This window comes from Haliaeetus leucocephalus, unplaced genomic scaffold, assembly GCF_000737465.1.
Source record: "Haliaeetus leucocephalus isolate CR32 unplaced genomic scaffold, Haliaeetus_leucocephalus-4.0 Scaffold556, whole genome shotgun sequence".
In the NCBI taxonomy this organism is placed as follows: Eukaryota; Metazoa; Chordata; class Aves; order Accipitriformes; family Accipitridae; genus Haliaeetus; species Haliaeetus leucocephalus.
In genome coordinates this window covers 6,558,910-6,580,558 of record NW_010972992.1, presented here as the reverse complement: position 1 = coordinate 6,580,558, position 21,649 = coordinate 6,558,910, and the positions used below count along the sequence as shown (strand labels likewise).

The 21,649-nt window shown below is 40.4% G+C and overlaps 1 protein-coding gene across 1 annotated transcript in view; it reads left to right on the top strand.

The window, feature by feature from the left end:
• The first annotated feature begins 438 nt into the window (after window positions 1-438).
• Window positions 439-21,649, top strand: part of DVL1 (dishevelled segment polarity protein 1) — a 62,441-nt gene continuing 41,230 nt past the window's right edge. The window contains exons 1-3 of the mRNA XM_010577408.1: window positions 439-508; window positions 16,156-16,277; window positions 21,288-21,400. The gene's annotated coding sequence lies outside the window, so the exon portion shown is untranslated. The remainder of the gene's footprint in view (window positions 509-16,155; window positions 16,278-21,287; window positions 21,401-21,649) is intronic.

The following is a 21,649-nucleotide window of genomic DNA, read 5'->3' as shown; positions in this document are numbered from 1 at the left end:
CCCTTCAGTGCCTTGGAGGGAAGGTGCTGTGTTTTGGCTCCAAATCTAGTCTAGGAAATTGAGGTAATAGCCCTTTGCTGACAGAGTGGCCTTAAGTTGTGATCTGTGATCTCTGACACAGAGACTGCACAGCACAGTGGGATTTTAATCACCATCAGATCTTTAAAAATTGTGGTGAGATGGAAGACTCCAAAGTGCTTATAATTACTTTGTGCCTACTGATTTTGGATGGTTGTCTAGAAAGGTACTATTCTACCCTTTATTTTTACTTGCTTCCTTTGTTCTGATAGTCACATATTCTTTAAATACAGAATACTTGTTGATACCAACATTTTAGTAAAAATTTGTATTTTTCCTGGACCATTTAAGAAAACTACTGTCCCTTCTGATCTGATGTAATTTCAAACTCTTGAATTTCTTCCTATTATTTTTTTCCAGGGTGGTAAAGGAGGAGATCTCAGACGACAACGCAAAGCTACCTTGCTTCAATGGAAGAGTGGTCTCCTGGGTATGTTGGCTCATGTGTCTGTATGCATATGTTGTTTGATACAGTGGGCACAGTAGCAGGGTAGTTGGTACATGGATCCTGATTTTTAGAAGTGTCTTGAGTCTCAAACTATATGGAAGCAAAGGCTGTTTTTCATTATATCTGTAACATCCTGTTACTAAGTAATTTATTTTAAAAATTAGACTGAAGCCCCCAAAGGTGTGCAGGGCTGAAAAGGTGGTTTAAACATGAAACCTTTAATGTTAGTAACATGTTGTCTTTTCTTTCCCAGTGTTGTCTCTCTTCCTCACCTCCTAAGTATTACTGAATCTGATGGAGGGCTCTGAAATAATGCTGTAAAACCTCACAAAATAAGGCTAGACTTCTAAAAACATTTACTTGCTCACCTTTTGTTGAAACCAGTAAGAGCCAAGCTCTGATCCTTGTTCAAAAAAAATAAAAAATTGTCCCACAATATAAGGTTAAATGCAACAGCAGGCTTGCTGTTGGTAGGAGAGTGGAAGCACACTTTTGTCTGTGTTACACAGTTAATAGTCAGAGTTCTGCCCAATCATTGAGTTTTAATACTGTCACTAAATAGCCAAAATAACTTATTCGAAACCAGCTAAACGTGATATTCTAGAGGATTTTGGTTATGTTATTTTAATTTCAGTGTATCAGCATTGTGGTAGTGCCCGGAAGGTTTAAATGGGGTTTAAATCTCTGACCTAAAAAGTGTGCATGCATTCAGTAAAAAGACACAAAAATTTATAGCCTTGGAAAAATAAGCAAGGCAGAGGAATTTGTGCTGTAAGTCATCCAGTTGTAGAGGAAGTGACCGATCCAGCTGTTCATCCTAGTTACTGTGCTGCTCAGCAGATCACATCTCCCTTATTCTTTCTCTTGTTTTTCTTAATGTGTTAATTTCTCCAGTATGCCATGATATTTGTTTGTCCCCTAACTATAGTTATTAATTACTATCTCCTAAGTGTTACACAGCCCTTCGGGTTGCTTCTCATTTAAAGAACAGGTGACTTGCACTCCATGCTGAGCTGAGTGCTGAACAGCAGCATACAATCTGTGCTGTTACTGTAATAGTTGGTCGCCTCTCCACAAGCCTAGTTCTTTAGCTACGTTATGATCTGCTTAATGGAGATGCAATAAAAGTCTGTTGCTCCCCAGGGTTACTGTGTGAAATATAGTAATTCCCACCTTCAGATTATGTTTGGGGCACAGATACAAACGCACAGATAAATTTGGTGTTTGGCAATTTCATGGACATATTTCTCCACCTGGGGATAGGAGGCTTACCACTGTCAAGGTTGATTAAAGTGGTTGTGCACCTTTAGGCAGAAAAGAGGGCAGTAGTGTTTTAGATTTTAACACCAAAAAAGCATTTGGGACATAGTCTGTGATTTTAATGTCCTCTTTCAAGCTGACCTTACAATCTTGGGTATCGGGAACACTATAAGAGGACAAGAAGAATTGTCTGTCTTCCCCAAAACTCAAGTTTGACTTGAGTATGAAATGATTTTTTTGTTAAGGGCTTGGCTTCAAGTGATGCAAGTAGGGTTAGAAATCATAGTGCCATGATAGGAGAACTCTGCTGAAGTAACTAGAAATGTTGGACAGCCTTTCAGCGTTGGATATATGTTTGGATATATGTTTGCAGTCTTCCTATTTCTGGTAGGATGAAGGTAAGCAAGAAAGTAGTAGTAGTTAAGTAGGTTTACAAGAGTTTTTTCCAACTGCACAGTTAGGACGAGTAGGGCTACTTGGGATTCTCAGCTGGAATGAACTGCCATGTCTCCATCTATTTCTCCAGTCCTATGCTGATTTTAGGAATTGAAGATTTTGCTCACATGTTTAAAACCAGTAAGGCTAAAATATTTCAGTATCCCAGTCACTGAAGTTATACAGGATAAGGAAATCTGTCTGGGCCTTGCATATAATCGTGCTGGGTAGCTTAAAGTTTCTAAGCCTGGCTTCTTGTAGACAGGATTACATGTGCTTTCGCTATAAAATCAAATACAGTATCGATTGCATGCTGTTGCCTGCAGTAGAGTGCATGTGTGCATTCTATTATTGTATAAGGAAAGTGCAATGTATCTTTTAAACATCAGTTTGACTGGGAGATTGTTCTTAAGTAATGATGCCTTGTGGTTCATCAAATACAGCCCCTGCTGGGTTCTAAGCAGCTGAAAATGTTGCTTATGTGAGGGCAAGGTCTGGCAGATGAATTGAGCTCAGCTGTATGCTACAATATTATCACTTCTTTCTGCTCTATTGATTGCTTTCAATTTTAAGGCACTCAGACTGTGTAGTCCCAACAGGTTCTTAGTATTAGGCAAGCAAAGCACATAGCTTTCTAATGCATGAACTTAACCTTAGTCTTCCTACACACCCAAATGTGTACAGAATATTAAGCACTTATTAGATTTTTGTGTTGAGTTCTTAAAAACTGGGAGAATGTTCTCCCTTCAGTCTGTACTCTCTTAAAAGTTAGCTGTTTCGTCATTGGAAGATGCATTCAGAAGGAATAGCTACTTTTTTTTTTGTAGGACCTCCATACCTTGTGTTTGGCCTTTGTGCTCCAACCTCTTGACTCAGCAGCAATAGCTGACTAATAACCAGTGTGACTTTCAAAGCTGTTCGTAGAACTTAGCCATATATTTCTGCCCAGCAGTGGGTGTTGGGCAACTAAATGCCTTGGTTTGAAAATGGATGAGTGTTTTAAAGCAAAGTTATGCTGATACAAACCTGTGCTGCTGGGCAGTGCTCAAGGGAAAGAAATGAACACAACAGGAACCTGTCTACCTGCCTTCACAAAGAAGGGAAGATCCTCATGTGTTGTGCTCCATGGAGGAGTAAATTGGTTGTCAAAAGAAGTATTCGATCTCTAGAAAAAAATCACTGGCATTAGAGAATAAAATTAATGTTTAAACAAACAAACGAACAGCCGTGGTCTTTGAGACCTGATGGTCCACCTAAAGCGCTGTGGGAGACAGCACGTTTTTTCTTAATGAGGTTGTTGGCTTATGTCCATTCTTGTGTGGGAACTGAACATACAGTGGTGTTAACTTCTCCAAGTCATGGCTGAACATATGTGCTAATGGCCACCGGTGTGGTATGAGGTCCTTTTTTCTTTGAAGAGCTCAATGCTGCTGAATATGCTACTTTCAGGATATGCTTGAGCTATGAATGTTGGTGGTGCTGTTTTTGTCTTCAGTCCAAGGATTACTGTGGGCTATAGCATGGTGTTCTGACAGTATGGGAATGATTGTACAAAAAGGGATTTCATGTGTAATTGACAAGCTGAAGAGAGCATCCTGAAAGCTTCTGATAAAAAAAGACTATGAAATGTCATTTATGTTGCCATAGTGTGAGAGCAGCATCTGTTTTAAAAGCAAAGGGGTAGAAATGAATAGTAGCTCTTATCAAGAGAGCAAATTAATCCTGAGAACCCCTTTCCTCCTTCTCAGTATGGTACACTTGCACCGTATTTGCTCCTCAGGGTCATTCCCTCCCTGTTTCTACCCCTTTCTCCCATGCTGCTGAACTGATAAATATTAATTCAAACAACAGGCTGATAGTTGGTTTCCTTTCTGCATCCCTGAACTGGGTCTCTTCTTCCCAATGCATTCAGGAGCATGGTAGTGTTTGTTTTTATCTATGCGGTCTAGTTAAAGAATGTATCTTTTGCATTGGTGATTCAATACACCGATGATTCATTCTGAACTTGTATACACTATCCAGGCTCTTCTGTGCAGCAAAATATGACTCAGGTTGTTCCAACAAGGGCCAGTGTTCTTGGAGTTTAAGCAAAAACAAACCCCCAACCCCAAAGTATTCCACATGAATAAGGATGTGGATTATTTCATTCCCCTTTACATCCCAATTCTTTAACCTCTTCCTCTTTCCCTCTCCCAACCAAAAACCCAAGGGCATTTGATCTCAAGTTGAGAGCTGAATTCTTTTCCCAGCTTCTTAAATAATAAAATATGAAAATATATGCCTTTTCTGTTTTCCAGCTGAAAAACAGGAGAATATAAAGAACAGTAAGATCAGAACAAGAATATATACACACACACGCATACAAATGTTATGTTTTAATTCTGTGACTGTTACTATTTTAATTTCAGAGAAACGTTACAATTTCTGAAATGCGTTTTAAGAGTGAATTCCATTTATTGTAATTCCTGTTCCAGTATAGGTTTCTGGCTGCTTTCCAAATGTAGAAGAATGCAGAATCCTTGCTCCAAGGATTTGTACCTTGTTTCAAATCTTCCCACCCATTCCTATTTTCTACGTTACAGTTTTGCTTGGAGGCTGCAACCAAGATCAATGTCTCTGCTTCTTTCTTTCTCCTTATGCTGTGCGCTGTACATGTGCATGGCGGGAGACGCGGTTGCTGATCCAGAGACCTCAATCTTGTATTTGTATGTCACAACTATTTGCTTTTTCTACGTTAAGGATGGGAACTGAGACAGAAGTTTTTCATGTGGGTTTTTTCTTTCCCTTCAAGGTCATATAGAAAGTCTTCTACAACTGACAGCAGATATCTCATAGTCTGATTACTTAATCTTAAAATCTTCCTTCTTGCCAGTTTTTTAAAATGAGCATATGGGCAAGTGTAAGTTGAGGGTAGCTTTTTAGAAAACGTAACGTCTTATTTTCTTGAAACTTTAATGGTGGTCCTGGTGGACAGCAAGTTGACCGTGAGCCAGCAATGGGCCTTTGCAGCAAAGAAGGTTGGCAACGTCCTGGGCTGCATCAGGAAGGGCATTACCAGCAGTTTGACAGAGGTAATCCTTCCCCTCTAGTCAGCACTAGTGGGGACACGTCTGAAGTGCAGCGTCCAGTTCTGGGCTACCCAAAACAAGGGAGACCTGGATGCCCTGGAGAAAGTCTAGTGAAGCGCCTTGAAGACTGTTAAGGGACAAGAGCATCTGGCATACAAGGAGCAGCTGAGGGAGCTGGGACTGTTTAACCTCAAGGAGAGAAGGCTTGGGGAGATCTTATCAATGTGTATCAATACCTGACGGGGGGGAGTAAAGAAGACTGAGTCAGACTCTTCTCAACAGCACTAGTGATAGGTCAGGAGACAATAGGCACAAATTGAAATAAAGGAAATTCCACTGAAACATAAAAAAAATCTTTTTTAGTCTGAGGCTGGTAAACCACAGCTTGCCCAGAGATGTGCAGTCTTCTTGCTTGGGGATATCTAAAACCTGACTGAACAGGGACCTTAGCAACTTGCTCTAGCTGACCCTACTTTGAGTACGGCAGTTGGACTGCAATGGACCTCTGGAGATTGTCTAATGTCGGCTATTCTGTGAATGGATTTACTGCTTTTTCTGTAGCTTTTCTGATGCTTGCATCATCCTTTTTAATGATGAGACTAAGGCAGTCTGTCATCTACCTTTAACAGACAATATAAAGACAAATTTGGTTTTCCCAAGTCAGAACACAATCCCTCCTTCATTTCTTATGTCTTTTCTTTAGGAGCAGAATGAGTTTCAAATGGCCTTTCTTCCTTAGGTGAAATAACATCAGTTCAATGATAAAAAGTGAAATAGTTTTTCTTCGTAATGCCAACCCAGGAACTTAACACAGAAGACTCAATTCAGTCTGACTAAGTAGCCAAGTCTCTAATAGTGAGAATGGTGCTATTGCAAAGATCTAAAAGCAAAACGTAGATGCATGGCTTTAATTGTTTCAGAGAAGTAGTACTGTAGAGCCTTTTGTGAGTGCTGTATCAATGTAGGCTCTTCACAGACTCTGCTGCTCAGCAGCAAATGACATAATGCATTATAAACCCATCTATTTCAGCTGAGGCAGAGACAATGAGCACAGATTGTTGCAGGTAGTATGGATAGATACATTGCTTCAGAAGACTTAAACTCCTTCCTCCCTTCCCACCCATCAGCTTGTTTCCAAATTTATATGCATATCCCACTAGTCTGGATTCAGTTTATAGCTCTCCTCAGAGATCATATGGTGCACCTTTTGCAGATGATGTTGACAAGGGCTTTTGTTCACTCTGCTGAACAATCAGCTGAAACATCTGTGTCTGACCTGCATTACAAATTGCAAATTACTTTTTCCACACTAACACCCATAAAATTGCAGTGCTTATCTGCCTCTATTTGCTGCTAATTACTGGAGGAGTTTTATGTAAATCTTACTGTAAGTTAATTGTTCACAGTTTTGAACCCTTTAATATCCTATTCACTGGAACTTAACAGATAATTGCATACATATCTTTCAGGGCTAGCAAAGTTGGTCTTTACCTTTTGGAAAAAATGTGGTTTGGGCAGGGCTATTTCCTTCTCTGCTTTTTAACATGATAGGCCTGAGCTTTCTTTGTCTCCCATGTTATAAAACGTGCATCAGCTGGTAGCAGACAGCTTGGGATTCTTTCACAAAACCATCTGTGATAATTGTCATCCTCACTATAAATTACTGCAATGTATATTTGTGTATTTCATATCAAGATGACATATTTAAAATTGGAACATTAAGTGCACACGATATAGCTTAGCTGTCTCTTCCCCTACAACTCCCCTCTTGACTGATACAGTGGCTACTTTGAAGTTTACAAGATGACTGACATTTAGAAATTTGAGATTTTCATCTTTTTTAATAACATTTGAATCCTTCTATTTGTCACAGGTAGGAACTTTGATCTTGGTGTCACATGCAGGACTGATTTCCATAGGGGAAAATGTTCAAGGGAGGATCTGCAAGTCCTTAGCTGTTGCTTAGTTTCGCTGCCCTGGGAACTCAGTATACAGCTAGATTAGTATTGAATTAGAATCACTGCTCCTAATTAGCTGTTTAAACCTCCTCGCCATCCCTCCTGCGTCCGGCTTGTTTTTGTCCTCCGCATCTTATATCTTGTCCTTTCGATTTTTGGGGTGATTTTGTTTTTTTAAAGACTAAATAATCTGGGACAGAGGGCTACTACCTACTAGATTCCTTTTCAGTGGTTGACCTTTAGGTTTTTCAACAATATAGAGACTAGCATTAATTGTATGGCAGAGTTCTTAATCTAGTAGTAATTACTGTAAATGCATTTACACAAATACATCTTCTGCAAGAAATAGCTGATACATGTGTGCCTGTTCTGCTAGCACACACACACATAAACACACAAAACATAGGATACAGTTTTTCTTGGGATAATTTGTTTTGAGTTCTTTGGGACCGCTTACCTGAGTGAAATTATTACTGCATTTTTGTTTTTTCAGGTTCAGGTAGTTACTGGGCAATTTGGAAAAATAGCTTGTATGGGAGAGAAAAAGTTACCTTCAGGCTTTTTGCAAAAGCTTAAAATGTTTTTCTGTTCTCTTTGCACAGCCCAGGGACAGCCTCCCAGTGGAAGCTGGGAATGTGGAAAGAATTGGCTTGTGGTTGCTGCCAGATCGGAGCCAGCTGAGTGGCCTCTGCCAGCAGTTTGCACAAAGTCGGTTGGCTGTTATCTGTGTTTTTTAGGAAGGCTTTGCAACATCTGGGAACAATTCCCTGACTGGCTGCTGGGAATGTGCACTATTTCCTATTGGCTGGCAGTGATGTCATAGCCTTGTGTGAGTCTTTTTTTTTTTTTTTCTTTTCTATTATCTGGGTGCCAACAGATAATACTTGTCCTGTTTGTACGTAAGCTTTTTAGATCCTGTATTTGCAATTGCAATTAATATTGTTGGGTAGAACTATTTAGCCTTCTACTGTACAAGGCAACACAGCAGCTTCAGGATTGTTAAATGATCTTCAGCAATGTGCATTGTTGCCTTTCGGCACAGAAGTGAGGCAGTGAATGAAAATTCACAGAAGCAGATTCTCGTTGATTTCTTATGTATAAAATGAACCAATTTCAGGACCCGATTCTTCTCTTCACAGACTATGTATACCCTCATTCATCTCCTGATAGTCTGAATTATCACACAGTAGAAAATAGAGAGCTGTGCATGAAATCTAACCCAAAGTGAAGAGTATATTAATACAAGATTGCATCTTCTTCCATAATGTTTAGAGGCTATAAAGAAGGAAAGCGGGATCACTGAAAACATTCCTAAGCTTTAAGGTACCCGAATGAGTTATTAGGGAAGGATCTGAGTCCTAGTATAGGAGAATGAAATTCCTCTAAGGTGCAGCTGGGGCTGGAGTGCTAGATCTCTATGAGAGAGATGGGGAAGAAGCAAACGGGTTAACATGAAGGATGGGGGACTTGAAGAAAAACTGAAAGAATGTGCTGGATGAGGATGCTTCAGAGCTCTAAGATCTTATGGTCTTCTCTTTGCTAAAGTAATGTTGGGTGGTTCTGGTTTGATATGCACAAGAATTCTCAAATTAGATTTAATCCAAGTTTGAACTGAAAGATGCTGTCCTGTTTCTAACTGTGATCAGCACTAGGTGGAGGAAAGGCTTGTAAGGAGATCTTACTTCCTTAGTCATGTGGCAGAAGTACTTGCTGTCATTTGCAGGAGCATGGGGACACTCAACCCAGGTCTCTGCATTGCTCTGATGTACACAGGTACGTGTTTTCAGCTGGGGTGAGGAAGGTGTAAGCTCTCGGAAAAAGTCACCAACCTGCTGAAAAAATCTGGAAGGGTGAGACATGGAAATAGGATTATAGGACTGCAGATCCTTTTTTTGCCTCCTGTTCTCACTCCACGTGTTCTCCAAGAGGCAGGTAATCCTGTGTTTAAAGAGAACTTGCTGCAAAGTGTCAGTGAAACTGATTTTTTTTTCACAGCTAGCCTGCTATACTGTGCCATAAACAAACACCTGAGATGCTTAACAGAATCTGGGAGTAATCTGAGATATTATATTTCATGAAGATACAATATTTTCTTTAAATAATAGAAGGTGGCAGGTGATAAAATCACATATAGAATTAACAATTTTAGTTTGAAACTCAGTCTGCATCTTTCTGTCTCTGAACACTGAAGAAGGTCAGCCTTTACCTGACAGCCACAGATTTCTTGAAGTTGTTCTTTTTAGCCTGTTATAGCTTCTGATTTCCAGGCTATATAAGCTTGATCCTGTATTCTCTGCCTATCTATGGTCCATGGTTGAAGCAAACCTCAAACAAATGTACTGTAGTTTTCAGCAGAAAAGAAGGGGGAAGTCTAATCTACCCGGCATAGACAATTTCTTCATACTAAAATAAACATCACATTCCTGATAGGCTTTTGCAGGCCTTCTAGCAATGTGGAGTCTTGTTGCCTTTGACAGAATTCCTGGTGGAATAAAGGGCCTCATCAGTAAGTCCTTTTGTGCAATTGGTCCTTCAGGAGCAGCCTTCGTGTGGATAATGGGCCATGTCTCTGAAGCTTTGACTTGGGTTTTGAGATGTCTGTGACTTTATAGGAAATAATTACTTTCAACTTGTAGATGAATGTGGCTGTTCTGAAGTTGCTGTCAAAAATACAAATGGCTCTTTTGGGGTATTTCTTTAGTTACTGTTATCTGTCCCTCACCTCTCCCAGAGCTGAGAGGAATACCAAGAGCTGCTGCTGCTCTCAGTAACAGCGAGAATTTAAATATTGTTGTTTTCATGCTGATAGACTAATAAATATTTAGCCAGATGAGAATATGAGAGCAGAGTGTACCAATGTTTGTTCTCTCCCCCTTCCCAGACTCATTCTTGTTGTCTGGTGTCTTCAGCCATGAATGTTGAACAGACTGATTCCTTGAGCTGGCTTAATGCCTGTGTGAGTTTGTTAAGATGTCTGCTGAGTGCTATAAAAGACAGTCCTTGCCATAATTAAGGGAAGAGCATAAGGAAATGTGGTTGTAGAGGAGAAAAAGCAAAACTGAGCTACAGAGAGGTGAAGCAATTGATCCAAGGACTCACTGGAGGTCAGTAGCAATAAAGGGAAGAAAACAGGCTCTCCTGACACTGTAAACATTCATTGGCATGTTTGGCTCTGACTGGGGAGCTTAAGTTTTGCTTGCATTTGAGTGCCTGGCCATCTGCCTACCAATTGTTCTTCCATCACTTGAATTTGCTTACAACTTGCAGAATGGACTGGTGTGAAGTTTGCTTTTGTGCCTGTACTAGAGCTTCAGATTGGAAGTCAGGTTGCTGAAGTGAGCAGAGTTCACTGTGAACGGAACACTTATTTCTGCAGATGACTTACAAGATAAGTTTCTTAGCAGATGCCTAGCAATGCTGGGTAACTTTCTCTAGCGCAGAAGAAAGCACGCACTTTTTGTCAGCAGGAATAGGCTGCATGTTTTGTTACTGCAGCATAGAGTAGCTAACTTGCACAGCACACTGTTGTTTGTACTGTCATGAATTGGAAGTGCGTGTGTGGGTATCACTAGGAATATCAAAAGAACATAGGATTCCTTTCTAACATGCCAGGGTTGATATGCTTGATATGCTTTCTCCACTTCCTGGGAAAGATTTAGTAGTGAGTGTGATGGTAGGACCTCAGCTGAAAAAACAAACAGCATTCAGTATGATGAAATGAACTGAATCAACAGTTGCAATTAGTTCCACACTTCTTTATTAACTTCCTCCATGTCCACCACACGGAAGACATCCACATTTTGCGTTGAAATGCAGTCCTTTGGGGTGGAACCCAACAGCTGTTTTACAGCCCAGAGGCATGCTCTTGAACAGCACACAGTACCAACACAGTGCAAGTAAAGAAATGGATTAAAATGCCACTGCCAGTCAAAACTGCAGGGGAAGCTCAATGGGTGAAATATAATTATCAGGGCTGGCTTCTGTCCAGGAAGCTGGGGTTAACACCACTTTTCTCGCAGAAACACAGTGAGAAGTCTATAATGCGGCAGTCCAATAGTGCATTATCTTCTCCATTCAAAGTGATGTAATATTGGAGGGTTTTATTCTTACCACAGCTTGTCAAAGAAAAGGCCACAATTTATCTTAAAGCTGATAGGATACTTAATGATTTACTAAGTGTCACTTGTTGGAAGAAAGGAAGCACTCCTAGCTAGCATGGCAAAGCAGGGAGCAGCAATTCCTACAGGCGTAGTCAGGGCAGTGTGTGTGAATTCTGTCAACAAGTGTACACCCCCCACAGAATTCTTCCTCTTCTGCAGTCACCATCAAACCCTCATCAAATTGAAGGCATTTTGCAAGGTGCCCGGAAGGAGGTGGGGCTGCTAACTCACTATGAAGTTCCAGTTGGATCCAGTTATTCCATGGTGTTAGGTGTTATACTACCTTTCTGATCCTTTTGACATTTGGGAAAAATCAGCTAGACAGTGTAATCTTAATAATCTTGCTGCATGTGCCATCTTCTACTGCAGATTTTCTTTTCTAGCACAACAGATGTTTTTCTAATGCTCTTTTGTGGTGTTTTTGTTAATTTGGTCTGCAGCCATCCATTTATATTCTACTGCTCTTGAACACAGAGACTGTAAGTCAAGAATGAAAGCTTTGATGAAGGGTGAGTGCTTCACTTGTAACCAGACATAGATCTGGACAGTCTGTGTCTTGTTTTAACAATGTAATTGCTTCAAGCTCTCTTGCTTAAATCTCTGAAGTCAGGTCCTCTAGCAGGAGCTCCCAGGTCCTGGTTATCATAAGAGTAAAATCACGTTAGGCAACCTATTTAAACTGTTACACTTCTGTGTTTATTTTTTTTTTATTATTATTATTATTATTATTCCTGAGGGGCAAAATTTCACTCCAAAGGATGTGGCTAAATTATAGTAAGTGTACTTTGTGTGGAGTACAGCCAGTATGGCATGGATCTTAACTTGGGAAAGTAAACATGAAAAGTTCTGCACTGGCCACTGCATTATCATTGCTGTTGTGCTTATGACTTACTACTTGAAATCTGAAAGAACTTTATCTAGGATTAACAAGCTACTTGGAAACAGGAGATATTGCTAATATAGTTTCTTGAGTTTGAATGTATCTCAAGTTCACTATATCTGGTAGTGAACTGATTCAAGTTTCAAGTGGTATATTTCCTGAATGCAGCTGAAACATTAGTATGGGTAATTTCTGCAGCCTTCTTCTCTTTATAATGGTAATGGCATAGTCTGAGGCTGTTTGTGACTCTAATCCCGCTGAAGGTCAATAAGAAGCGGGTACCCAGTGCTTTATCCTTCAGGAAATCACAGCCCAGGGGCAGTATTCACAAAGGAGTTGCTTTGCTGCAGTGGATTTTGCTTCTGCTCAGCAGCACTCCCAAGACGATCTGCAACCTTGATCAGTACGGTGGGCTTGCCTTCGTAATGGGTTCTGCAGTGCCAAGACTTCTTCCTCCAGGAGCAGGGAAGTACTAAAGAACAAATATCCTGAAATATGGAAAGGATTTGTCTTGTTGGCTCATCTCTCTTTTTGCGTCAAGCTCATCTTTGAGACGGGTGCTGCCATAAGCAGAAAGGCTTAAAGAAGGAATATGTTTTGCTGCTTTCAAATAACTTGAGCCAGGTGCTTGTCTGCATAGCTTGATACAATTTAGAGTGAGAAGGGTGAGGGGATGTATAGATCTTGCCTACACCCAGTTTCTTTTTTTTTTTTTTTCTTTTTTTGTTCTTTTTATCCCTTGGTTTGATTTTGTTAGTGAAAGTACTTGCGGAGAGATTCCTCTGGGGATGAGCCAGGCTCAGAGGCATTCTTGCATCTCCATAATGCCAACATGCTTTCTAAACATCTCCCATTAGCTTCCCCACCTGAAAAAAAGAAACCTTAATTATCAAGTTATTAGGAAAGCTCGTGTTATTTTTCCCTTCAGTGTTTCCTCTGTTGCTCTTGCTTTGGTGATAAGAGTTTGAATAATGCAACTGACTCCATGTGGCGCTGGAGAACTGTTTTGTCTTCAGGCAGTTCCTTTTTGACAGTCTGTGTGTGTTTGCCTTCTCATATTTATGGTATATGCTCTTAGGAGTAACATACTGCATCCTGAATGCCAGTCCCCTCCTATCCTGTTCCCTCTCCTTCTCCATCCCCTTCTTTAACAGCTAGCAGCTTCCTGATGATTATATTAGAATTAGTCCTTGATAAATTAACCAATTATAGTTGGAATCTCTTACATAGGGCTAGTTCTTCCACAGCTAAAAATAGAGGGAAGCTGAGACCTTGTTGCCTCTAAGTGAAAGGTAATAATCTATATCATTATTTGAGCATTTATTTAATTAAAGACCAATAATCATATTGTTTAAAGAGACTCAGCAAAGTGATTAGATGGCTCAGGGGATTGGTAATAGGATATAAACCTTTTCACCTCTAGGTTACTGGTTCAAGTCTAACTTCTGTTGGTAGCGGCCAGAAAGTGTTGTGTGATCAGTGGACTGTTGAAATACATGAACCGTTTTTAGCTTCCTTTCTGATTGGGCAGGGTTTTTTTCTCCCCATTCCTGCAAAAACATTCAAAATACAGTAAGGAAAGTATGGAACTAGATTAGAATGTGCAAAGTCTGAATTTGCTTTCAGGACAGCTATAGACCTCCTGTGTGAGGCTGAGCAAGTTGCTTCATTTTGCCTCGATTTGTTCTCAGGACAGGGATATCGGCATTGCTGCCTCCCTGTCTCTTTCTTGATCTGGTCTGTCTGAAGTGCAGGCAGTCCTTGGTGGGGTTTGTCTGTACAGGATGCCCAGCTTAATGGGAGACTAATTTTTGTACGGTCATTTAAAATACTAACCAAGTCTTTCAGTTGGTGGAATTCCATTTTCATTCTGGGCAAAACCTCTCATGTTGGTCATCTGCTTTCCTGGTTTGAATACTAGAGGACTGGAATCTCTTTATCCACCGCTATGCTTTTTAATAAAAAGTAACCACTTAATCTAGCAGGTTAAGTTGAATTAAAACTGGAACTGCTAATTGGGAATGACCACATTCTGTTTGCAGAGATAAATTAAAGGGAATCTTGGATCAGTCTGTTTGTTTTTCTATAGTGGTGCTTTACTCAGTATATGGTGGTTCTACTTTAAGATTTAAGTTGCATTTAGGCATGTTAATTATTTTAATCTCAGTTGTGCAAAATCAGTAGTCTCCTGCCTTTCTGGGTTAGGAAACTGAGGCACAAATGCTGATTTTCTTATAAAAGTTTTACTGAATCATTGGTAGAGAAGGGACCCTCTCTGTCTGGTTCCTGGCTGTACGCTTCAGCCAGGAGTTTTTTCCAGCTCTAGTAAGATTAAAAAAAAAATTAATGTGGAAGAACGGTTTCACCTAGGTTTGTACAAAAGGATCCTTTAACACAAAGCATCACTGTCTGTTGTTTTTGGTTTTGATTTTTTTTCTTCCTTTCTCTAATACAGAAAATTAGATACTAGCCTGGTAGATAAGTGGATAGAATCAGATCTTAGTTAAATGGAAGAGCCTCTGTCAATCAGTATATTACAATGAGCTACAAACCAGGAAGGTGGGGGTAGGAAGAGAGACTCATTCTTCTTTCTCTTGTCTGTTTATCTGCTGATTAAAGATGTCATACTAGGCATACTGAATGGAGATGGTCTTTCTGTCCTGAATTTATTGGAAGTAAGGTTGAGTATAGTAAGCCTTTTGTGTGCCATGACCATGCCTGTGATCCATTATCCAGGGCGCATCCCTACTAATGATTGAGGATGTTGATATGAAATAGAAATAATATGTGCTGGCATTAGTTGTTATATGAAGAATTTACACCCTGCCTTGTAATGGGACTGGAATATGTAATAATTCCCAAACACACTAGGCTGTATATAGATGCTTGGTGTTTGTAATGAGAAGATAGATTGTTGCAGCATATCTTCAATTACCTATTTCCACGGGAGTGCTGTGTGTTGGGTGCTCTGCAGCCTTTCCTTCTGCCCTGGTTGACAGGTTGCCAGGCACCTTCAGCTTCTATGAATGTAAATGTCAGTGTCAGAGGAGTTTGGAAGGTGATAGTTACAACAGTGTAGTACTATAAAAGTTTTCAGGTCATTATGAATTTATAGAAGAGTGCACACTGCATATCCTGGTTTTCATGGCATGATTGGGAAATGACTTTTTCTATCTGCTGCTCTGCCTTAAGGGAACATTAAGAGACAAAATGGGCACAAGAGATACAAGTATGATGAACATCAGGAGTCTGGTCCTCCTCCGAAAGTATATGGCTGTTGAGATTCGGTGGATATTGGTTTAGTTCAGACTCTTAATAGAAAGGTGGCAACTCTGAGATTTGGTGATTGGTCCAGACCAGATTGTGAATTTTCAGGAGTTTTGAAGGTCATTGTATAAGAAGTTATACTGTGTTTGGGCTGTCATACTGTCAAGTTTCAGCTTTTGCTTTTTATTTTTGTCATGGCAAAACCAGACTGAGAGTGCAGTCTTACAATGTGCGTACATTTTGCAAGGAATGCTGACAACTTGCATGCTTAGGCAACTCAGAGAATGCTGTAATGACAAGTCAGAGGAAAAAAGTGCACTCCCTGCCTGGTGTACTTGTTTGTTCTGAGATGAGAAAAATTTTGTGGTGCTTGCAGGAATTTTGTGCATATCCTAGCTGATGATGCTTTCATGTTGAGAATGAATGTAACCTGATTTTATGAAAGTTTGGCAGGAATCCATGCAACTAGACACTAAGCACTTCCTTTCCTCTAGTTTCCCTTAGATCTCACAGAATATTTAGCAAAGCAGTGGCTGAACACCTTATGTCAGAGTGGAGAAACCTGTACAAGGGTATGTAATTCTCTTCTTTCTTTTCACAGCTGGTCCTGGCTGAAAGCTCCCACTCTGACACAGGCTCCCAGTGCACCGAGAGCCACACAGATCTCCCACCACCCATTGAGAGAACAGGCGGCATTGGAGATTCCCGGCCTCCATCATTCCAGTAAGAGCAAGCTGTCTTTTTTTTTTTTTTTTTTTAAACCAAAAAATGCAATTCCTGTCTGTTTCTTCCCCACATTTCTCCCTGCTGCTGCAAACTAGCTATTTATTGTTATTGTTAGAAAAATAATATGCTTATTAGAACAGAGGAATTAAAAGGGGGATGGGAATAAAAACCCCCTATCATTGTTAGAATTAAATATATATCCTGTATGTCTCATTTTGAAAAACACTGTGGAAGAGTTAAGTAGCGAGGGAGCCCAAAATGCTTTTCGTAGTATATGGATGACAACTTTTTATTACTCTGTTATGTGTAATTATGTAGTATGCAGAGCCAGCAGAACACTGATACCAAGAGCAAAAATTTACATAAGGAATAATGCCTCCTCCATGTCCAGACAGAGGCTAGTAGCATGAACTGCATATAGCCAGACTGGGAGTCATCTGATTTAATGGTATCCTTGTTATTTCCTGTTACGTGTGCATAGCCAATGTATATCCTTAGAATACCTTCATTTTCAGGGAGGCCCTCTGAATTTACACAAGGAGGATTTAAAGCAGGACCTGGTTCTAGCTGTGATCTTAGTATATGTTCGGAGAAGGAAATGTGGTCTTGTTTGCCGGGTGCCATGCGTTTCCATTGCTTTCTGGGATACCTATTGCCTGGAAGAGCTCTTCGTGTTGTGTATGAGTCTTTTACAGATAAATGCCTTCTAGAGGGGACAAGAAATCTTGGGAAATACTTAACCCTGCGTGATGCTGTGTGTCTTGCAAGGGCTTTACTGCCCTCGTGCGTTCGTGAATTGCTTTATGTTGACTGGGAGAGGCCTGTATGAGTGCAGTCACATGGCCTGCAAATATAACTAGTTCTTTGTCTTTCTGACCTGTTCCTACATGTAATAGCTGCAAGATCAAACTTTATTTAAAAAAATGCACTGTGAGTTAGGCACAAGTCTGTGTTTGTGGAACCACTCGCTGCTAATAACTGTAGGTACTCAGACCGATGAAATTTAAGCTATGCTCTGCTGATGCACCTGCTGTCCTCCATAGTATTCTAAAAATCTTGTCTGTATCTTCATGCTGTCAGTCAGCACAGGGCTGCAAGTGGTGGTATCTTCATATTACAGAGCAAATGCGGGAATCCTCAAAGGGGTGAAGTAACTTACACAGGTCATGCTGAGTCTGGGGTAGCAACATGGGAGGTCGTGCTTTCTGGCTTGTGTTCTCATTCCTAGATAAATCACCTTCCTTCTTTCTCTCTCCCCTACCCCTTTTTGCTTTCATGCTTTAAACTGCAGTGGAGAATCTGGCTTGTGGGGAGGTCTTCTGGACTAAAACTTGTTCTCTCTTAATGCCTTTTTTGGTTTTTCTCTTCACAATTGAATGTCTTAATTTTTGCAGTGTTTTTTGCTATTGTGTTTTATTTTTTCAATCCAGAAAAGAGCCTAATGATGACCTAAGCTTATTTCCGTAACACAGGGCAGAGTATTTCACTCAGTTATTCTCAATGAAGCCCTTAATTCTGTTTCGCTATTAGAATTTCATTTTAACACACCCACTCTAGGTTCAAAGATTCCAAGTGATAAAGAGTTCACTGTATTTTGAAATTATTTGTTTCTCTTGGATAAACTAAATAAGTTGAGCTGCTCAAGTTTTTCATTGTAAAGCGTAGCTTCCAGAAATTGAACCATGACTGTAGTTCTCTTCTGATCACTTACAATTCTCCAGCAATTTTTGAAAATGATGTTTCTGGGGATTTTGGCATGGTGATTCTGCGCAATAGTGTGTTCAGTGCCATTTCTGCATATTGTCTCCTTGAATAGTATTTCCATTTAAGAGATCAGTAGTGCAATCCTGTAACTTTCACAACTGTAACTTCAGTATTACTGTATACTCATGTTTACCTCCCCTTCTGTAAGTGTGACTTACCTTCTTGGTTCATAAATTCCTGAGATTTTTTTAAATGCTATTCAAACTATCAGAGATCTGTCATCTGTCTTCCTTCTTCAGTGTTGATTGGGGCTTTATTTATGCAAGAAGCCCAAACTGAGCTAGGTGGTGTATAATTGTACAAACAGAAATGTTGCTGGACAACAAAGAATACAAGAGATAGATGAAGCAGACGGGTCAGCAGGCAATATCATGCAAAGGAATGAGATCCTTACCAGAGGTGAAGTGGTAATCTCAACTAGCTGCCTGACAGCATTGATATTTTGCTTTGTCATTGATTAGATCCAAAGAAAATTGACTTTTTCCCTTCCTGATGAGGGTTCTGAAGTTCATCCTGTATTTCATGCTCCACTGCTTCTGTTTAGTGGTTGCCAAATCCATGTTCATCTGAATGGGTGAGGCTGCTCCTGGTTTAGTGGTGGAGGTGCATGACTGAGTTGAGAATAGTGACCTCTGAGCTACCTTTCTTACACAGCTCTTGGGTATGTGCACTGAAAATTGTGTTGAATTTAATTGGCTCAGCAATGAGGGAGGAAACAAGCCAGCTGTGAGCTTCCTTTTGCACCCTTTGTTAGGGTGTAAACCACCTTTTGTAGGCGGGTTTAGCCTAGGAGGAGATTTAGTAGTGGAAAGTATCAGCAGTAGTCACTAGATGGTGGTGCTGAGATGTCCGAGAGCCTCACAGGGTGCCTTTAGGAAACTGTCACCCTCTTTCCCTTTTCAGTCGTACTAGACTGAAACAAGAAATACAAACGTACTTGTGACAACACTTAAATACATACTTGGATTTTGGTAGCTTCATTAGGGCTTAAAATGCGTAGTCAAATGTTTTCTTGAATAACAACCTCGATTTCCTAATTTGTGTGGTGGGCATGTCAGTACATTTCATTAATGCAAAGAAAGTGTGTGGGCGTGCAGAAGGCTTTTCAGCAGTCTCTTAAATGTAAAACTATAGAGATGTGCTTACACATATGCCAATTCTGGGTCTGCCTTCCACAGAAGTCCGTGGGACCAGTTGGTTAGATTGTTGGTAGTTTTAATTCCCTGTGTGAAATGTGCATGGCAGTGTACTCCAGCCTCATGGAATTCTAGGAGAAATAAATTAATGACTCCGATGCATTGGTGTAAGTATAATGATGGCCATTATGCACTCTGTGTGCATAAGTAGGACGTCAGGCATAAATAACAGGTGCAAAGGGCAGATGTGAATTGGGACTGCTTTTTAAATGGGTGGTATTTATGGGACACACAGGAAGAGTATGACCAGTAACTTTCTAAGGGAAGTCTTTTACAGGAGAGCATTAGCCCACGTCAGATCACGTGCTATTGTATTTTCAGGAGCTTTAGATCAGTTTCCACAATTTAGTCCGTTAAAATGAGCTATGGCCTTTGCCAGCGCTGCAAGAGGCTTTTCTTATTTCCTTCCACATGAGCACTTCAAGGTAGCTTATTAAATGCAAGAATAGTAGAGATACATAAAACAGATTGAGCCTGAGGGGAAAACTAAATAGCTACGCTAGTTCTGTTCAGCAGGGGAAAAAAGAGCATCTCCATCTTCCTCTTTGCTCCAGCCAACTCTGCTTTAATATGACTGTTTTCTTTTCCTCAGCAGAGATCTTGAAACAGATGGTTGCAAATAAGCAGTCTTACATATTCAGTGTTCTATATTACAGTCACTGCTCTTTGTTAGCTGACTTGTCTATTGGAATTAGAAGTGAAAGCCAGCCTGGTTTATATGAACTGAGAAATGGCCCTTTCTCAATGCTTGGAAGTTCAAGAGTATAGAGCTGTCACTGCTGTTTGTTTAGATTCATCCCAGAAAGCAGCCCTAAACCATGGGGACAAATTCTCTACTGCCTCTTTGAAACCTTTTGTTCTGGTTAATTGTAGTAGTGAGAAAATGACTCTCAGCAGAGCCCTTACAAAAGCAGAGTGGAAGAAATCTGGCCACGGAGATCATCATCAAGATCTTTCTGCTTTTTGCCCAAAGCTCACTTGCTCATAACGGTCCTTCACTGGGGCTTACTAGATTAATATTGTGCTGGCATATCAGTGTAGCTTTCAAACAGTTGAGAACATGGGGAAAGGACCTGGGGTCTATTTGTACATTTCACAGACGTGTACTTAATTATTTTGAGCTTTGCTGTGACTTGGAAGACTTCAACCTTCAAGGTCAGCGCTCTGTATTAAAAGTGGCCACAGTGAGCTATAGCTTCTGCCCTTTGGCTGTCAGCATGCCGCATATCTACCTTGGGTTATTGTCAGGAAAACAAACCTGTTCAGGGTGAACAAGCACTTAAGGAAGTGAGCTGAAACACTGGGTTTGGTTTAAAAAAATATATGTATGTATTGGAATATTGTAGAAAAGGCAACTAATTCACAGGCTTGAGAATAAGCCCTTGATAGAGCATGTCATCTGTTGGCATTACTAGAGGAGCTCATACATGTATATATTCCTCAGATCTGTGATCTTCAGAATGAGCATGGGAGGGTTTGAGAGATGCACAGGAACTTGGGGTGTTTTGGAAGCCAAGGTGAGTGTTAGGGTCAACAAGTTTTGTTCTTCCAAAAACCAGTGTTATCTGTTTGTTCTTGTGTTAGGCAGGTATGCTGCATATTTGTGGTATTAAAGCTATCATGATGGAACTGTGCTGAAATCCCATTTCCTTTGCAAGTGTGTTAGCAGCTAAAGCTGTCTTGTAGTTAGTTGTCGTCTTGCTGCATGCTAAAATGATCCCTTTTCTTAGCCTACCGGTAGGCTTTTTTTCCTATGGAAGTTTCATACAACAGTCTTGTGGCAGCTTTTTCAATGGCATGATGATACTACTTGTGCAAATAGCGCTGTGTCTTAGGGCATTGATATTGAAACTGTCTTTTCACCCTTCAGGTAGTTTTGGGGTGAGCAGAGCAATCTGAGGGAGCTTGTGGTGCTGCAGCAAGACTGCAGCTAATCTGCATAGTAGTTTTCTGGCTTCTCAACCAACATCCTCACGACTACAACTGCTTTTATCAAAAAGAAAAAAAGAGATGACTCCACTGTTTCTTCCTATTTGTTCTCTAACAGCCCAAATGCTGCCAGCAGCCGGGACGGCCTGGACAATGAAACAGGAACAGAGTCAGTTATTAGCCACCGGCGAGACAGACATCGACGGAGAAATAGAGAAGGGCATGAGGATGGTGAGTCCTATCTCATTTTTCCCCTTTTTCATTTAGAAAGAACAATTCTTCTGATAATCTTTCAGAGCAACAACTACACTTATGTGAATACCGCAGAAGAGAAACGTGTCTGCATTCTTGCGTGCTTTCAGGGACTATTATTATTTTAATGGAATAATTTGATAATTGCTTTGAAACTCTTTGAAGCTCAGCATTTTCTAAGAGGTCTGGACAATCTACAGTAAAGTGGCAGAGAGATTGTTTTTGACA